The following is a 19,185-nucleotide window of genomic DNA, read 5'->3' on the forward strand; positions in this document are numbered from 1 at the left end:
TAAAACAATTAAGTGAACACCATTGTATCTTCTTATTTTCCTTCCCTCTCTCCCCTTCTTCCTTTTTCTTCTTTTCCTTTCATTCGTTTTCATTTTTCTCTTCTCCCTCCCACCCTCCTTCCCTTCTTCCTTCCTTCTTTCTTTATTTTTTCATTCATTTTTTAATAGAGAAGGGTGGGTAGACGAAAGCAGAGATGTGGACAAGATAAAGAGAAAAGGAATCTTAAAAAGAGTAAGTATTTTTAAGATTACATGATTTCTCCTTTTACCTACAGAATGTAAGAATGAATAAATCTTTATTCCTCGTGGTATTTTTAGTCAGTGGTTTGTTGTGTTTTTTTAAATAAACTCGCATTAGCAGTAACTTAAAATAAAAGAATTAGAGACCAGATATATCTGGTTTCCATCACTAACCTTTTATTCAACCAGGTAATCTATTTAAATATATTTAAGCATACCAAACATGAATAAGGCCTTCTTCCTAACCTTAAAACAAGCTCAGAGGCAGACAAACAACCTTCATTTGTTTCATTCAGTTTCCTCAAGTATAAGATAAAGGGATTGGACAAGTTATCATCCAGTGTCCCTTCCAGCTCTGACATTCAATGACTCTAAGTAAAAGAAAGATATGGTAAGCAGAATAATGAACCCCAAAGATGTGCAAGTCCTTCCCCAAACCTGCGGTTATTTTAACTTACATGGCAAACAGGGCTTTGCAGATGTGATTAAGTTAAAGATCCTGAGATGAGAAGATTATCCTGGATTTCTGGAGATGTGATGGTAGAAGCAAAGGTTGGAGTGATGTGACCATAAGCCCAAGGGAAGTAGGCAGCCTCTAGAAGTTGGACAAGGCAAGGAATGGTTTCCCCCTAGAAATCCCCAGGAAAGAAGGCAGTTTGCTGACACCTTGATTTTAATTCGTAAGACCCATTTTTGGACTTATGTCCTCTAGAACTGTAAGATAACAAATTTATGTTGTTTTAAGCTACTACCTGTGTGGTAATTTGTTATAGCAGATAAAGGAAACTATTACAGTAGATATTTGTAGTTCAGAGAACTACAGGAGTTCAGAGAAGGAAGAAAGCTCTTCTGGGTGAAGGAAGAATCTATTCTCAAGGTAAATGTACTATAATGAACCTCAACAATGAACAAAAAGTAAAACTAAGATTCTAAATTCAACTTTTACTAATGGAATGTTTTTGACAAATGTAACCATTATTTCTGGTAGACTCAATGTTATTTTCTTAGCATATCTTAAATGCTTCAGTGTACTGAAAGTTATATTAAGATTGCGCAGCAGGAGGGAGCTGTTTGGCTGATGCTGGTGTCCCTGAAGGAAGAGCCCTACGGGGCTGGCATACAGAATTCTTGAGGAGTGGGAGTCAAGCGGCTTGTGGTACTGACATCTCTAACATGGGGTTCACTAGGCTGGTACTGTGAGTGTTAGAAAAACTGCAAACTGGACTCAGGTATAGCTATGGGAAGGAATTGCTGCTGTGAAGAAATACTGCTAGGAGGATGGAAAGCAAACAGGACACAAACACAAGGAAGTAAGTCTCTTCTTCATCTTCCTGCCATGCAGTCTCCCTCTAGCCCACCCTTTTACCAGAGTTTAACAGATATGCAAGGGCTCCACACACATCAAATCCTTACTGAGCAACTGTTATGTGCCAAACAATGTTCTAGGGACTGAAAACATATAAACAAAAAATACAGTGGCAAATAAGACAGACCACAACTGAAAAAAATTACAGAGGTACAAAGAGATAGGATTTAAACATGATAGTAAGACTTCAAGAAAGAAGTTATAATAAAAATACTAGTGAGGAAGAAACAACAAAAATAGTCAAAAAGAATAAATCAACATGCTTATAAAATAAAATGTAAATGTCAATAATAATTCCTCACAAAGAATGCTAATGATAATAATAGCACCAAGCTCTTAGCAAGCATTATCATGTGCCAGGTAATGCTCTAAGTGCACTAAGGATATTAATTTATTTAATCCTAGCAATGAGGCAGGTAATATTATTATCCTGATGTCACAAATGAGACAACAGAGACACAGAAAGGTTAAGTAATTTCGGTGAAGTCATACAGCTGGTAAGTGGCAGAGCTGAGATTTGAACAGGCAGTTGTCAGCCCAGGGACTATGCTTTTAAAAACATAATGTGTTTTACATTATATAAAGATAATAATTTAGTAGTAATAATTTTATCTGAAATCCTCTTAAGTAAATAAAACATGAATTAAATGAAATACGGGTAGGAGAGAATTCCCCATTAATCTCCTCATCATAATACAGTTTCCTTCATATCCTACACATAAACACAGACACATATGATATAAAGGGAATTATAAAAGGAACAATAATAGAATTAAAAATAGAATTCCAATTTTGAAATCGTTAGAGAGGAAAAAGGTAAATAGTATTATATAGACTAAAAACAGGCTTTTAAAAAGGACATGGCAGGATGGTATATGGAAAGCATAAAAGAAGTTCATAAAAGATATATGTATACATCAAACACTGCCTTTAAAAAACTCAGGTTCTTGGGGAACCTGGCTGCTCAGCTGGTGGAGCATGAGACTCCTGATTTCAGGGACGTGAGTTCGAGCCGCATGTTTGGTATGGAGACTACTTAACAATAACACCTTTAAAAAAAAAAGGGTTCTCTTGAGGATATCATGCCAGTGAAATGTGCCAGTCACAAAAGAACAAATACTACATGATTCCATTTGCATAAGGTACCTAGCTAGTGGAGTCAAATTCAGAGACAGAAAGTAGAATGATGGTTGCCACGGGCTGCAGGGAGAGGGGAATGGGGAGTTAGTGTTTAATGGGTATGGACTTTCAGTTTGGGGAAGATAAAAAAAAGTTGTGGAGGTGGATGGTGGTGATGATTGCACAACAATGCACTTAACACTACAGAACTGTACTTATGAATGATTAAAATGGTAAATTTTACGTTATGTATATTTTACCATACAAAAACGCCAGTTCTCTGTTCAACTCAAAAAACCCCCAAATCATGTGGTGACATTGAAAGCCTAAAACACTGCTGATAGAAGTGTAAAATGGTGCCACCACTTTGGAAAACCATCTCACAGTTCCTCAAGCGATTACCCTCAGATATATATCCCAAAGAAATGAAAACATGTTCACCCAAAAACATGTACACAAATGTTTAGAACAGCATGATTCATAATACCCAAAAGACACAAACAACCTAAATGTCCTGCAGTTGATGAATTTGGATAAACAAAACTGAATATACCCATACAATGGAATATAATTTGGCAATAAAAAGAAATGAAGCACTGACATATGCATAACACGGATGAAATCTGAAAATAAGTGAAATAAGCTGGTCACAAAGGACTGCATTCTATATGATTCCATTTATATGAATGCCCAAAGTAGGTACATCCATACAGACATAAAGTAGATTGGCAATTGCTTAGGGCAGAGTAGTGGCGGGGGGGGGGGGGGTCGGGGGGGGGAGGATGGGATGGGAAGTGACTACTTATCAGTACACAGTTTCCTTTGGGGGTGATAAAAATGTTCTAAAACAGGTGATGATTGTACAACTCCATGAACACACTAAAAACCAACGGTTACACATCTTAACTGATTAGCTGTATGGTATGTAAATTATATCTCAATAAAGCTGACTACATAGCATCTAAAAAAGGCAAATCTGTGTTTTAATACAGTGATTAAGAAATATTCTAAATACAAGCAAATGGTAAAAATATATTTGACAGATGAAATCAAAGAGAAAACAGACGGGTGCCTGGGTGGCTCAGTCAGTCAAGTGTCTGACTCTTGATCTCAGTTCAGGTCTTAATCTCAGGGTCTTTTTTTTTTTTTTTAAAGATTTTATTTATTTATTGGACAGAGAGAGACACAGCGAGAGAGGAAACACCACCAGGAGGAGTGGGAGAGGGAGAAGCAGGCTTCCTGCTGAGCAGGGAGCCCGATGCAGGGCTCGATCCCAGGACCCTGGGATCATGACCTGAGCTGAAGGCAGACGCTTAACAACTGAGCTATCCAGGCACCCCCTAATCTCAGGGTCTTGAGTTCAAGCCCCATGTGGAGGTCCGCGCTGGGCATGGAGCCTATTTCAAAAAAAAAAAAAAAAAAAAAAGCAGAGCTATAAATATTAATTCGATTCTCAAGTTTTTCTGGGAAAAAAGGGGAGGATAGGAAAAGTTAAAATCTGAAAGAAAAATGAGGGCAAGGAGTAGAACTGATAATTCTAGATAGAGAAACCTAGTATAAAGCCATATTAAATAAATGGTATGGTACTTCATTTCATCCAGTAAGTGGACCAGTCAGGATGCATTTGGCTGCATAAAATCTAACTCAATGAGACTTAAACAATGAGGAAATTTAGCATCTCACATAATAGGAATGCCTGAGTTAACATGGTCGTGGGATAGGTTAATTCAAAACCTCAAGGATGCTAAGACCCAGGTTTTTACATCTTTTCATTCTTCCAGGTGGATTAGCATTGTTTCCAAGCTTGCTTCCCTTGTAGTCATCACTTGATGGCTACAGCACTCTTCCAGAGGCAGAAAGCAAATACCATTCACCTCCTGGATCTTTTTTAAGAACAAGCACACCTTTTCAGAAGCTCTTGTTAAATATCCATCCATAAGTTAATCATCAGAAAAGGAGTGGGACCACTATGATTGGTTTGGCTCAATTAGGACTCACTCCCTGGGTATAGGGATGGTGACAGCACATGGCTACTTTCTGGAAGGTAGGGAGTTGAATAAAATTGGAGTTCTATCAGAATACAGGTTAGGGAGAATGGATATTGAGTAGAAAAACTAGCAGCCAGAGTGAAGAAAAGATGGCTTTCAAAAACTAGCACTGCAAAACTGGTTATTTAATAAAAAGTTTAGATTTTAACTTCATACCAAACTCAAAAGTAAATTCTTAAAGAATTTAATATCTACACAGATAAACAAAGCACAACAACAAAACTACAAGAGTATTAGAAAAAATATACAAGGTCATGTTTACAATCTTCTAACAGGGTTCAGCTTCCAAAGCAATGATGAAGGAAGAAAACAAATTTGACTACAATGCATATCAAAAATTTCTATAAGGCTAAAAATAAAGTAAAAATACAAAAAGTAAGCTGGGAGGAAAACACCTGAATTTCACAACAAAGGAATGATATCTTAGAAATAATCCTGAGGGGCACCTGGGTGGCTCAGTCGGTTAGGTTAAGCACCTAACTTTTGACTTCACTCAGGTCATGATCTCAGGGTCCTGAGACTTGAATCCCGTGTTAGGCTCCATGCTGGGCATGGACACTGCTTAAGATTCTCTCTCTTCCTCTTCCCCTGCCCCTCCTCTCTCCCTCTCTTAAATAAGTAGCATAAATAATCTTAAGGAAAAAATCAACACAAATTTAAAAAATAGACATATACCATGTACAGTCTGTACACACAAAAAAGGAGAAATGCAATGGGCCAACAAACACAAGGAAATTGTTCAATCTCAATAATTAAATAGATATAAGTTAAATATATATATAAAACATCTTACACTGTTGGTGGGAATGCAAGCTGGGACAGCTACTCTGGAAAACAGTACAGAGGTTCCTCAAGAAGTTAAAAATAGAGCTACCCTGTGACCCAGCAGTTGCACTGCTGGGCATTTACCCCAAAGAAACAGTGAAAAGAAAGGACACCTGCACCCCAATATTCATAGCAGCAATGTCCACAATAGCCAAACTGTGGAAAGAGCTGAGATATCCTTCAACAGATGAATGGAGAAAGAAGATGTGGTCCATATATACAATGGCATATTACTAAGCCATCAGAAAGGATGAATACCTACCATTTACATCGACATGGATGGAACTGGAAGGTATTATGCTAAGTGAAATAGATCAATCAGAGAAAGACAATTATCATAGGGTTTTACTCAATATGTGGAATATAAGAAATAGCACAGAAGATCATAGGGAAAGAGAGGAAAAGCTGAATGGGAAGAAATCAGAGAGGGAGACAAACCATGAGAAATTCTTGATTCTGGGAAACAAACTGAGGGGTTGCAAAAGGGGAGGTGGGTGGAGGGATGGGGTAACTGGGTAACGGGCATTAAGGAGGGCATGTGCTGTGATGAGCACTGGGTGTTATACATAACTGATGAATCACTGAACGCTACATCTGAAACTAATGGTGTACTATATACTGGCTAATTGAATTTAAATTTTAAAAATCTATCATATTGGTAAAGATTAAAATAATTAAGAACACCAATTATTGGTGAGGGTAAGGGAAATGTACTCTCGTGGACTGATATGGAAATTAAATAAGTATAACCTTTCTGAAGAGTAATTTGGTAACACCTATCAAAATTTTAAATGTAACTATCCTTTAACAGAGTAACTTCACTTTTGGAACTACAGGGAAATACTTAATGGCACAAGGATTATATATATAATAATATTCATAATTGCAAATAAGTTAAATGATTACCAATAGAAGGGTGGTTGTGGTAGCCAGCCCCCAAGATGACCCTGGTGATTTATGCTCTTAACTAGTTTTTTCCTACAGTGGGTTAGGGTTGGCTTTTGCAACCAACATAGTGTGTCACAAGTGACAATGAGAGACTTTGCAGATAGGTCATAAGAGGCACTGCAGGTTCTGCCTCGGTCTGTTGTGCCACTCCTTCTGGGAAAAACCAGCTTCCATGATATAAAGGCACTCAAGAAGACCCCAGGAGAGGTCCATGTGGAGACAAACCTAGACCCAACCTGCCAGCCACATGAGTGAACCACCTTAGAATTGGATTGATTCTCCAGTCTCATATAAATGCATGAGAGACTATAAGAGAGAAATGATTACTGTTGTTTAATAACACTAAGTTTTGGGTTATTTGTTATACAATAATAGTAAAACACAGAGTAGTTAAATAAATAATGGTCCATATCCTGGAATATCTCATAGTAAGTGAAAATGCTGTATCTCTCTATATATTTGCAGTTATTTGCAGCTATCTCTGGTTAATTTTAAAAAGCAGAATACTAAATAACTTTTGTACGATCTTATATATTTTTATAGATTACTTTTGTATGGATAGAGAAAAGTCTAAGGTATTCGCCAAAATATAAATAGATAATATCTGTAATGATGAGAATATGGACCATTTTCCTTTCATTCTAACTTATTTATTACCTATGTTGTTCTTAATAAACATGTATTTATCTTATTTACAAAGCTATTTTTAATTTGATGGTGGTTGGGGGAGGAAAATTTTTCAGAAAGTTTCAGTACCTGAGTTTAGTATCTCATTGATAGTACTCGTTTCCTCTACTAATAGATTCATCCTTCTTGGTGATTTCTACATCCATAGAGACAATCCATTTAACAATCTGGATTCTCCTTTCCTCAATTTCTTCACTTCCAACAATTTTGCTTTCTGCCTTAGTTATGCCTCCCACGGTCATAGTCTGTACTTGATCATGAGCAGTGGCTGCAATATAGCTGAAATGCTGACTTAAAATATCCCCATATCCACAGGCTTCTAAGTTACTGGCTTTCTCTAGTGATCCCCACAGCAATAGTATTACGCCCAGCAAAACAGCTACACTATTGATTCCATCTACTTTTTTACTGTTCATTAATCCATTCAATCTTAGTTCCTACTTTATCTCAATGACATCCAATAGTTCATCATGATAATCACTCTTTATACACTTAAATGTTGCTTTCTCACTGTTTGGTTTGTTTGTTTTTTTAAGGAAAATAACAATCCTGGTTAAATCCAACTCTCTGCTTGTTCTATACCTATTGAAGAAAAATAACCATGCTAACTGGTTCTCATTTTAAATTCAAGACAGCAAATGTCTATTCAAGTGTACATTTAGCACCATGCAAAATTCCTACTATATCCCTTAAGAAAATTTGCTTTCACTGTCTCTGGGATAGCCGTTTCCAGGCTTCTCCTCAAATCCTAACACCTCCTCTAATCTTCTCTCTGAGCTAATATCTGATTTCATGAAGAAAACAGAGACAATCAGAATAAAAATACCATCTTCCCATCAGCTGTTAGACAGGAAAATAACTGTTCCTGCACTTTTCTGAGGCCAGTTCTTCCATTTGTCAACAGATCTCTTTGCAAAGACTTTCCAAACCAAAGACCCTGCTCCCTGATAAACATTCTCTCTCCAAATCATTTTGTCTTTTTCACTGGATCACTGTCATCAGCATTTGAACATGTCACAATATTTGTCATTTTAAAAATTAAAAATAAAGCCCTTTCTTAATCCTATGTCTTCCTCTACTTACCGCCCCAATTCTCTGTTCCCTTTTACTGCAAAACTCCTTTAAAAAATTTGTTTGTTTGTTTACCTGCTAGTTATTGTTATCCCACTCCAACCTGAATTTTGTCCCCACCACTGAAACCAATCTTTGACCAATCTGGTCAAAGTCACTAGGGACCCCCAACTTGCCAAATCAATTCCCTCTCAGACCAGTTCTTTGATACAGTTTATTACTGAATTCTGAGTTTTATCTAATGATTTTACTACAATCCTGACCACAATATCTATTTATATAACTTTTTAAGGCTTTTTAAAGCTTTATATAATATTGTCGTTTAAAAACAGTCTTATACACAAATATGTAACATGGTTTACTAAAGATAGTTAAGAGAATGTTCTAAATTACAAAGAAAGTAAGTGGTAACTTGGTAAAGATAGATAAATTTAAAGATTAATAAAGTCAAGACTTAACAATGCTAAGTTAAATACTTGAAGTTATGTGCTTAAAAATATATCTACGTGAGTGAACTTGGAAGGAGATCCTTCCCAAGTCAAGCCTGTGATAAGACCACTGCCTTGGAACACCTTGACTACAGCCCCTGTAAGATCCCAGGCAGAGCATGCAGCTAAGATATGCCTAGACTCCTGACTCACAGGAACTGTGAGATCATAAATATGTGTATTTCTAACCCACTAATTTGTGGTAATGCGTTACACAGAAACAGAAAACTAATACATAAGGGCATCAGATGAATAATGAATATTGAAAAATGTATATAAGACTGGTGAAAATTCCATGTTAAAAAATGTCTAGGGTTTTACAAGTGTTTATAACTAACCCAAACAGATATAATAAACTGAGACAATTCCTAGTGTTAATTTGAAATAAATATTTCTTCAACATTTCATTTTGGGGCGTCTGGGTGGCTCAGTCAGTTAAGCATCTGACTCTTGGTTTCAGCCCAGGTCATGATCTCAGGGTCCTGGGATTGAGCCCCAGTAGGGCTCTGTGCTCATGTAGGGTCTGCTTGTCCCTCTTCCTCCCGCTCTGCTCTTCCCCCTGCTTGAGCACACACACTCTCTCACTCTCTCTCTCTCTGTGTCAAATAAATAAATAAATAAATAAATAAATAAATAAATAAATATATATATTTTTTAAAGATTTTATTTATTTATTTGACAGAGAGTGAGAGAATACAAACAGGGGGAGTGGTGGGGGGAGGAGGGAGAAGCAGACTGCTGGCTGAGCAGGGAGCCCAATGCAGGGCTTGATCCCAGGACCCTGGGTTCATGACCTAAGCTGAAGGCAGACGTTTAACCAACTGAGCCACCCAGGCACCCCACAAATACATAAATAAAATATTTTTTAAAACCATATTTCATTTCATTATTTGACCATGATCTTGTTTAGTTAATTTAATTAGTTACTTCTAAAAGATGTGTTTTAGAGGCAACCTACATAGTAGGTATTCCAGCTAGTAGCAGGAGGACCCATGTAATGGACCACAACATCAACGCTACTGCCAGCCCAAAGCCTACTAAGTTACTTCTGAACAGGAGCCACATCTTGCCTTAATATTCCTTCCTTCAGGGGCGCCTGGGTGGTGCAGACGTTAAGCGTCTGCCTTTGGCTCAGGGCGTGATCCCGGCGTTCCGGGATCGAGCCCCACGTCAGGCTCTTCCACTGGGAGCCTGCTTCTTCCTCTCCCACTCCCCCTGCTTGTGTTCCCTCTCTCACTGGCTGTCTCTCTCTAATAAATAAATAAATCTTTAAAAAAAAATATTCCTTCCTTCATATCAGCTGCTATGGTGCAAAGCCTACAATAGTAAATAGTTTTGTAGTAAAAAGCGTATGTAAATACAATCCATTAGTATTTCTCTATGAAGGTATCTCTCAGCCTGGCTCTGGGATCTTCTGCTTCTGATCACCAGCCTAAGTCATTACCTCTACTCTGGCTATGATTTATTTAAGAGCAGATGTACCCCTCCAAGGATACACTGCTTAACTCCACCATAAAAAAAGCTTAAATTAAAAAGAAAAAAAGAAGTTATTCATCATTAAAAATAATGTGAAATATTAAATACAAAGTTTAGATGTCCTTTGCTATTGCTAATCACATATCCCTGGAAAATTACTGAAATAAGAAATAACTACTTGATAGTTGTTTCAAGAAAGTTGTCCTCTACTCTCCACTCTCACTATCTTTTCCTCTGCATTAACCATAGCTGAGACTTGAAAAAGTTCTATAGAATCTCAACGAGAACTGTCAACACACAAAGCAGCAGACTCTGGAATTTTAACCATCCTTTCACTTATGAAGGAATAGACCCAGTTAACAGCAATGATGACCTACTTGTAAAGAAAAAAAGTCTAATATGATCCAAAGGAAACTTCAGAAGTTCCAAATGTGCTAAAAGTAAGAATACCACAAAGGCAGCTTAACAAGAAAGAGAGAATCTGACTCAAAAAGCTCAGTATGGAAAGCAAGCTCTTTTGCCCAAGTGAAGAAGGCAACTACATAAGAAGGTGACTTTGAGGTCAAAACCAGTCACCCTGCTACAGATTGTCAAGACATTCATTTTGGATAGTAAGTAGGAAAAAGTTTCTTTTTTTTTTTTTTTCTTAAAGATTTTATTTATTTGACAGAGAGAGACAGCCAGCGAGAGAGGGAACACAAGCAAGGGGAGTGGGAGAGGAAGAAGCAGGCTCCCAGCAGAGGAGCCTGATGCAGGGCTTGATCCCAGAATGCTGGGATGACGCCCTGTGCCAAAGGCAGACGCTAAATGACTGCGCCACCCAAGCGCCCCAGAAAAAGTTTCTACACAGACAAATTTACCCCAGAATGAGTTCCTAGAGAGGTAAGATTAAATAGCTTAATTGATCGTAAAGTGCCCTGTTTAAAAAAAAAAGGTGGGGGGGCATAATGAAAATAAAAGAACTAGCCGAGTGTTCTAATCTACACGAACAATCCTGAATAAATTTGAAATTTATGTCATTTAAAAACAGTAATTTCACCAAAAGCCTAAAATGGAAAAGAAATGTTAAGAAGAAACTGCAGAAAGTTTCTGGACAACAACAAACCTTGAAAAATCAAGTTAACCAGACTTAACTATCATTAAAAAGAAAACCAGTAAATATAAATACATGCATATATACATACTAAAATTATGCTTTAGTTTTAGTTTATGTTTTAGTTGTAAAGAAAGCCTAAAATCTTATCTAACCAATGTATAATCAAGAAATGATAGCAATAGATACAAGTATGTAGTATGGTGTCATTTTTGTAGATCAAAAATAAAAGTAGGATAGGGATGCCTGGGAGGCTCAGTCGGTTAAGCATCTGCCTTCGGCTTAGGTCATGATCCCAGGGTCCTGGGACCGAGCCCCACATCGGGCTCCTTGCTCAGAGGGGAGCCTGCTTCTCCCTCTGCCTGCCGCTCGCCCTGCTTGTGCTCTCTCTCACAAATAAATAAAATCTTTTAAAAAAATGAAAAATTTAAAAATTAAAGTAGGATAACTTTACTCCTGTATAATTTTTAAGCTTTCCTCATAGGGATGTTGTAATATTTAATAAGTGACATTATTGCTCAATCCATGGGACACTTTTCAGTTTGAAACTTCTTATCCTTTCTATATAACTTGATGCAACCTTTTTGTTGAAATGTTCTCATGGCCTCTGTGATTTCACATTCTTCAGATATTTCTACTACCTTTCTCATCTTTTTTTTTTTTTTTTTTTTGTCTTTCTGGAGATTCCTTGTCTGTTCCTTAACGTTATATACCTCATAGTTCTGTCCTAAAGCTAGTCTCACAACAGAGTTTAATCTACACAACTGTCTTACATAATCATATCCAGATCCATGACTTCAGATACCTCAAGTGGCTATATGCTGATGACTCAAAATTTTATATGTCCTTTTTAAGAGGCAACTTCTGAAGGGATCAGCAAAGGACCTACGGAAGGCAAGGCAAAACAGAAAGATTCTACTATAGAAGCCACATGAGAAAGGTCTGGACTTTAAAAGTATCTCTTTTAAATAGAAGAGAATGGTAGGTTGTAGCAGACCAATGTTCCTGCTAAAAATAAATAGATAGGCAAAATACCATCATTATTTTAGAGTCATCAGAGAGCTGCTGAAGCAAAGAGGACTACAGGAGGCCAGGATCCTGGGCAGGAGAGAAACTCAGAGAGGTTCCTTGTCTCTGTGCGCCCACTTCAACCGGCGGCGAGGGGCGGGGCATTTATAGATTCTGGGAGGAGGCAAGATGCTGAGAACTGTGGTTTTGCCCAGGCAGAGAGCTGCTTGTTGAAGCCAGAGAAACATGCAGAGCTTACCAGTAGTCTTTCAGAAAAGGCAAAATTAGAGACTTTAAGAGCTTCAAGCACACATCTTATTTTCCCCTTAAAACATTTGCCACATTGTGGAACTGTCTGAAATGGGAGGCTGAAGGGACAAGCAAGGGGTCACTGAGAGCAGAGCAGAGTTTCTGGTAATCTCTCGAGGCTGACAGTAGAGTCTAGAACACGCCAAGGAGAAGGAACCCAGTGAATACACCAGGCCCCTAGATGAAAACCTTGAGCAACCTTGAGTAGCTATGATGTAGGAGTAGTAAAGAATAGAGGTAGACAGAACCTTACCCAAATTGCAACAAAGCCTCAACTCAACTTGGAGACTGAGAGGAGTAAAGCTACTCAATCTATCTGTCTAGCCCAGGAAAAAGCAAACTCTTTCTAGAGAGAGAAAATATCAAGAGCAGCACTGCCCAATAGAAAAATAGTGTGGACCACAACTGTGACCCACATACATAATTTAAAATTTTCTAATAACTACATTTTTAAAAAGTAGAAAGAAACAGGTCAAATTACTTTTATATTCAGTACATACAAAATAATACTTCAACTTGTGATCGATATAAAAGGCTGTTAATGAGATACTTTACACTTTTTTTTTGCTATACCAAAAAATCCAGCATATTACACTTACAGCACATCTCAATAAAGATTAGTCACATCGCAAATGCTTAAAATTAAAAGCCACATGCAGCTAATGGATACTGAATGAACAGGACAGATCTGGAGCTGCAAAAACAACTTTCCCCCCCTAATGTCTAGCAATCAATAAAAAATTACTACTATTAACATGGCTAAGAAATAAGATGAAGAAAATAAATGAAAAGATAAAGAATTTCATCTAAGAATAGGAATGTATTTTTAAATGGAAATTACAGAGCTGAAAATAAAATATTTGCAATTAAGAATTTATCAGATTGATTTAACCAGTTATATATATGAAAAGACAAAATGAACATTTCTTCAAAAAAATTATCAAAGCTAAAATAGAAAATATGAATAGAACTAAGTCTATTAAGGAAATTGCCTCATAATTTAAAATCTATCATAAAACTCCAATTGCAGAATTTGCAGTCAATTCTTCCAAATATTCAAAGAAATTATATTAATTTTGCACAAATGCTTAGAGAAGAGAAAAAGGAGGAACACTTTTTACTGTTTTCATGAAGGCACCATAACTTTAGTTCCAAAACTTGGTAAGGACATAAGGAAGAAAAATTATAGACCAATCTTTCTCATGATAACAAATTAAAAAATCTAGAACAAAATATTAATAAATCATATCCAGCAATATATAAAAAGGATAATGTATCACAGCCAAATGGGGTTCATTCCAGGTATACGAAGTCAGATTGTCATTTGAAAATTAATGTAATTGACTTCACTAATAGAAGGAGGGAGAAATATCATATAATCGTCTTGTTAAGTGCAAAAAATAAAAAAGCATTTGAAATATTCAATACCCATTTATAATTTTAAAATTCTTAGCAAATAAGAACAGAATGCAATTTCCTTAATATGAAAAAAATAGCATCTTTCAAATAAATAACCTACGGCATTCATATCCAATGGTGAAATCTTGAAAAATTTTCTTTTTTTAAAGATTTTATTTATTTATTTGACAGAGAGAGAGACAGCCAGCGAGAGAGGGAACAGAAGCAGGGGGAGTGGGAGAGGAAGAAGCAGGCTCCCAGCAGAGCAAGGAGCCCAACGCGGGGCTCGATCCCACGACCCTGGGATCAGGCCCTGAGCCGAAGGCAGATGCTTAACGACTATGCCACTCAGGCGCCCCTTGAAAACTTTTCCAATGAGATTATAAACAAAACAAGATCATCACCACTTCCATTTAACACTGTACTGGAGGTGTCAAGCACAGAAATACTGCAGGGAGATGGAAGGAAATGGAGGAGAAAGGAGTAGGAGGGAGGAGACAAGATGAAAAAGGATGGTAAGGGAAGAAAAAGATAACATTATTAGTAAATTATATGACTGCATATCTAGAAATCCCAAAGAATCTATAAACGAATAGGATTAATAAGAAAATTTAACAAGATTACTGGATACGAGGTCAATATAAAGTTATAACTAAAAGAGCATGGGATTAGTGCAAAGATAGAGCAATAGACCAATGGAACAGCTAAGAGAATTCAGAAACAGACCCACACATTTAGTCATTTGTTTACTGTCAGAGATGACACTCTGGTGCAGTAGAGGAAAGATGGTCTCTTCAAATAATGATGCTGGATAATTTGAACTTCCATTTGAAGGGGGAAAAACCCATAATAATCTTGATGCTTACATTTCTCACCATAAACAAAAATGAGTTCCAGATGGATTTCAATCTAAATGTCAAAGGTAAAATGTCAGAAGCTTCCAGAAGAAAATAAAGCATGTCTGTAACCTTGAAGTAGATACAATTTTCTTTAACGGTACACAAAATGCACTAATCAATAAATATTGATCAGCTATCTTAAAATTAAGAACTTCTGTTCATTAAAAGACATAATTAAGAAAGTGCAAAAAAAAAACAAACCACAGACTGGGAAATATTATGCCTATATCCAGCAAGAGACACTTATTTTGAAAAAAAATATATATTAGATATATATATAACATATATATATATATTTATTTATATAAAATAACCACTACAAATCAAAGAGGTATATGCCCAACAGAAATGCATATAGTTGTTCAACAGTGTACATGCAAATGTTCACAGGAACACTAATTATAATAGCCAGACTACCCAAATACACAATGACAGTCAAATGGATAAAGTAGAATGAAGTCACAAAATGGAATATTCTACAGCCAATGAGAATGAAAAATCTATAACTACCCAACAATATAGATGACTCTCACAAACATGTTGGGTAAAAGAAACCAGACACAAAAAAGTATAGGCACAGGATGCCTGGCCGGCTTGGTCTGAAGAGCATGTCACTCTTGATCTCAGGGTCAGGAGTTCAAGCCCCACATTGGGCATAGAGCTTACTTAAAAAAAAAAAAAAATTACAGGCACAATATGATTCCATCTCTATAAAGTAAACCATCACAAAATAAAAACAAAAAAGATTTTAAAAACCCAGATGAAAGTAATCTATACTGTTACAAGTCAGAATAATGATTAGCCTTTAAGGAGCAAAAGGAAACATAAAGAGGGTTTCTGGATTTTTATTTAGTTGCTGGTTATATAGGTGTGCTCAGTTTGTGTAAATTCAGTGAGCTTTTTAGTTACGATATGCGGGCTTTACTGTTTCAATATAAAAATTAAAAGTTTAAAAAAAAAAAAAACCCAGACCTTTCTGCTCTATCATGCTGTGTCTGTGATGTCTGCAGCAGCTGCAAGCATCATGTTCTCATACAACAATGTCCAAAAAAGCTTTCTCCTCTTTTAATTATGAAGGAAAATGTTTTCCAGAAGCTATCAGATTTCCCATTGGCTATGTCTGGATCACATGTCTAAACACTAACTGAAAGGAAAGTGGAAATGGAGCATCAGGCATTTTCTATTTTTACAGTGGAACGTGGTCTCAGTTGGCAGGGAAGAAAGATGGAGGAATGCTGCATAGGTAATCAACACTATCTGCTACCCAGGATTATTATTAATGGCCTCTTAACTAGTCTTGCCAGAGTCACTTGTCTTCCTCTAGTCTAAGTTTGGATTAGCAGCAGAGTCATTTGATAAAACTGTAAAGTTGAAAAACTTTTTATTAGCTTCTTATTTCAGTAAGAATAAATCCACAATCCTTAACACAGTTGATAAGGCCCTGCGTGATCTGTTCTCTGCTTACCTCTTCAGCTTACCCTGAATGGTCTTTCATCTATATTTTAGCCATATAAGCTGCAGTAATGCAAAAACAAATTTACATTGTACAGGACACTGGCTCTGAAAATATTCCAAAGATCAAGAGATGACAAATATTAATTGTATGTCATTTAAAATGGGTCGACTGTCATGGATATATACCATCATGGATAGCTATGGTTATATGCATATAGGAGCAAAATTTTAAAGAAAACTTTAATGATCTGCTTGGAAGAGCAGATAACAAAAGAGAGAGAAAATCACTGGCTCAATGTAGGAGGTATCATAGGTAACAAATGTGAACTCAGAAAGAACAGAGAGAACAGAGAGGAAAAATATGAAAGAACATAAGAATACCTCCCAGAACTAAAGAACAGGTGCCGCCTCACTGATAGGATCCACTGAGCACCCCGCACAATGAAGGAAACACACACACACACACACACACACACACACAAAAGCATGGCATAGCAGCATGAAATTTCCGAACATCAAGGGTAAGGAGATTATAAAAGCTTCTACAGAGAACAACTGATCACATGCAAAGCATCAGGAATCAAAAGTGGTCTTGCATTTCTCAACTTTTACACTGAAAACTATGAGGCAATGGAGAACATCCTTAAAATTCTGATGAAAAATTATTTTCAAACTAGAATTCCATACCCAGCCAAATCATCCCTCGAGGGTGAGATTAAAACAAACTTTTCAGTCATGCAAGGTTTCAACAATTTTACCTCCCATGTGGAGGATGCATTCCACCAAAAGAGGAAGTAAATCAAAAAGATGAAGACCTGGGATCCAGGAAACAAGGGATCCACCAAAAGAGAAGGTGAAGGAAATTCCCAGGATGATGTTAAAGGGATGTCTTAAGAAGATAGCTGTCAGACTGGGTCCTCTGAGAAATAGACACCAAGACTACATAGAAATTAGAAGTGCCAGAAATGTATTAAGGGAAACATCTGTGAGAGGACACGGGGAGGGAGCTGGGGAGGCAAGAAGAGCTGTCAGACAGTGATGCAGGTCTGACCCCAGGGGAAGGAGACAGGGAGGGAAGGAAGGTTGGAAGGTTGGGGGGACACGTGTTAGGCTGCAGGACAGTTCTAGGGAAAGTTCAGCAAGACCATCGGGGATTCCTTGAGCCAAGGCTGCGTCTCAGCGGACTCCAGAGTCCCCAGGAATGAGCTGCTTTAGTACCCCTGCTGTCTCAGTCACTGGCTGGGGGCAGCCTGTGGGAGGCATGGCCTCAGCATAAACGTGGTGATGGATTTCAGAAAGCAGCAGCTGGGGCCATCAGTCAGTTACTCCCCACAGTCAGAGATCTGAGAGGAACATTCTCATGGCCACCTGTGGTGGCTTAATAATGTGCCACCGTGGCTAGCCTAAACTACATTTCCCAGGATTCTCTTCCTCACATGTTTCTGCTTACATGAGACACAAGGAATATTTTCATGGACCATTTGGAGGGCCAAAGTGAAGCAGCAGCCATTTTGTTTTTTACACTCAAACTGAGGTAGGTGCTCTTGTAGATCACACATGGTGTCACTATCTGCTGGCTCCCCATACTGTTCCACCTGCCTCCTACAGTTCTCTGATTTCTGGGACAGATGTGTTTATTCTACGACGAAGGGCATCAGCTTCTTCTGCAGAACACTCACATCATAAGGGTGGAGGCAGTGAGAACTGACGAGGATTCTACCTCATCTAGTTTGTGCTCATGGGTTCTGGCTTATCTTCGCTCTCCAGCACTTCATATTTGTGTTCACTTTTGACACTTTGACTTCCTGCTCTGTGAATTTCAAGCTCCAGCATCAGACATGAAAGCAACAGCCTTAAAATAGAACCACCTCCTACTTGTGCAAGGCAAAAATCCCTATATCAAACCTGCTATTACATACTGCCACCCATCCTCCCCACACATGTATATACATACATACACGCTCACACACACACACACACACACACACACACACATTAGTGCTCTGCTTCTCTAACTGAACTTCCACTGACACACTGATGACATTGGCTGAGCTGGAGGCCCAGGAGGGAGGTCTTCAAGAACAATATGTAGAACTCAAAGAGTACATATGACCCTTTCAAAAAGTATTTTAGAGGTCTGTAAGAGAATTTCAGGATGTACTGATAACTGATAATGTTTTAAACATTAAGAAAAAAATGAGGCAACTATTAATTACAGAAAAATAAAATTAAACCTGAGAAGGAAATTTAAAAGCAGGACATGACATGAATCAGGTATGAACAATACTTATGTGGTCATAATAATGAAAATGTGCATAATTTCAGCAAATACCGTGAAAAGTCGTACTAGGAAGATGAAGAGAAGGGGAGACTCTGAGAGAAGAAATAGGATAATATGACTTAATCCCAATGTTTCATAGATAAGACATCATTAGATCATGTCTTTAAATACAAATAGGTACCCACACATTTAGAGTTGTACATCTCTATTATAGAAATCTGTGTACACATATTATTTAGAAATATGAAAGCAAAATACAAGAAAAAAGGCTAAAATAACTAAGAGGATTGTTCCTACAGAATGGGATAGGAGTGTGGGATAGGGAGATAGGTGCTGTTGCTATAAATGCTATCGCAGTCCTTCCAGACTTTTAACCTATGTACATGTTGCACTGTAGTAATAACACACTTAAGTTAAAAAATTAAACTTAAAAAGGTAAGCTTAAAAAATTCAAAGTTAATATAACTGAAAATT

At 37.3% G+C, this 19,185-nt stretch overlaps 1 protein-coding gene across 1 annotated transcript in view; it reads right to left on the reverse strand.

Moving 5' to 3' along the window:
* The window catches only part of ANAPC10 (anaphase promoting complex subunit 10), a 104,982-nt gene that overhangs the window by 16,295 nt on the left and 69,502 nt on the right, over window positions 1-19,185 (reverse strand). The window lies entirely within an intron of this gene.

Source organism: Ursus arctos, unplaced genomic scaffold (genome assembly GCF_023065955.2).
Source record: "Ursus arctos isolate Adak ecotype North America unplaced genomic scaffold, UrsArc2.0 scaffold_11, whole genome shotgun sequence".
NCBI lineage: Eukaryota > Metazoa > Chordata > Mammalia > Carnivora > Ursidae > Ursus > Ursus arctos.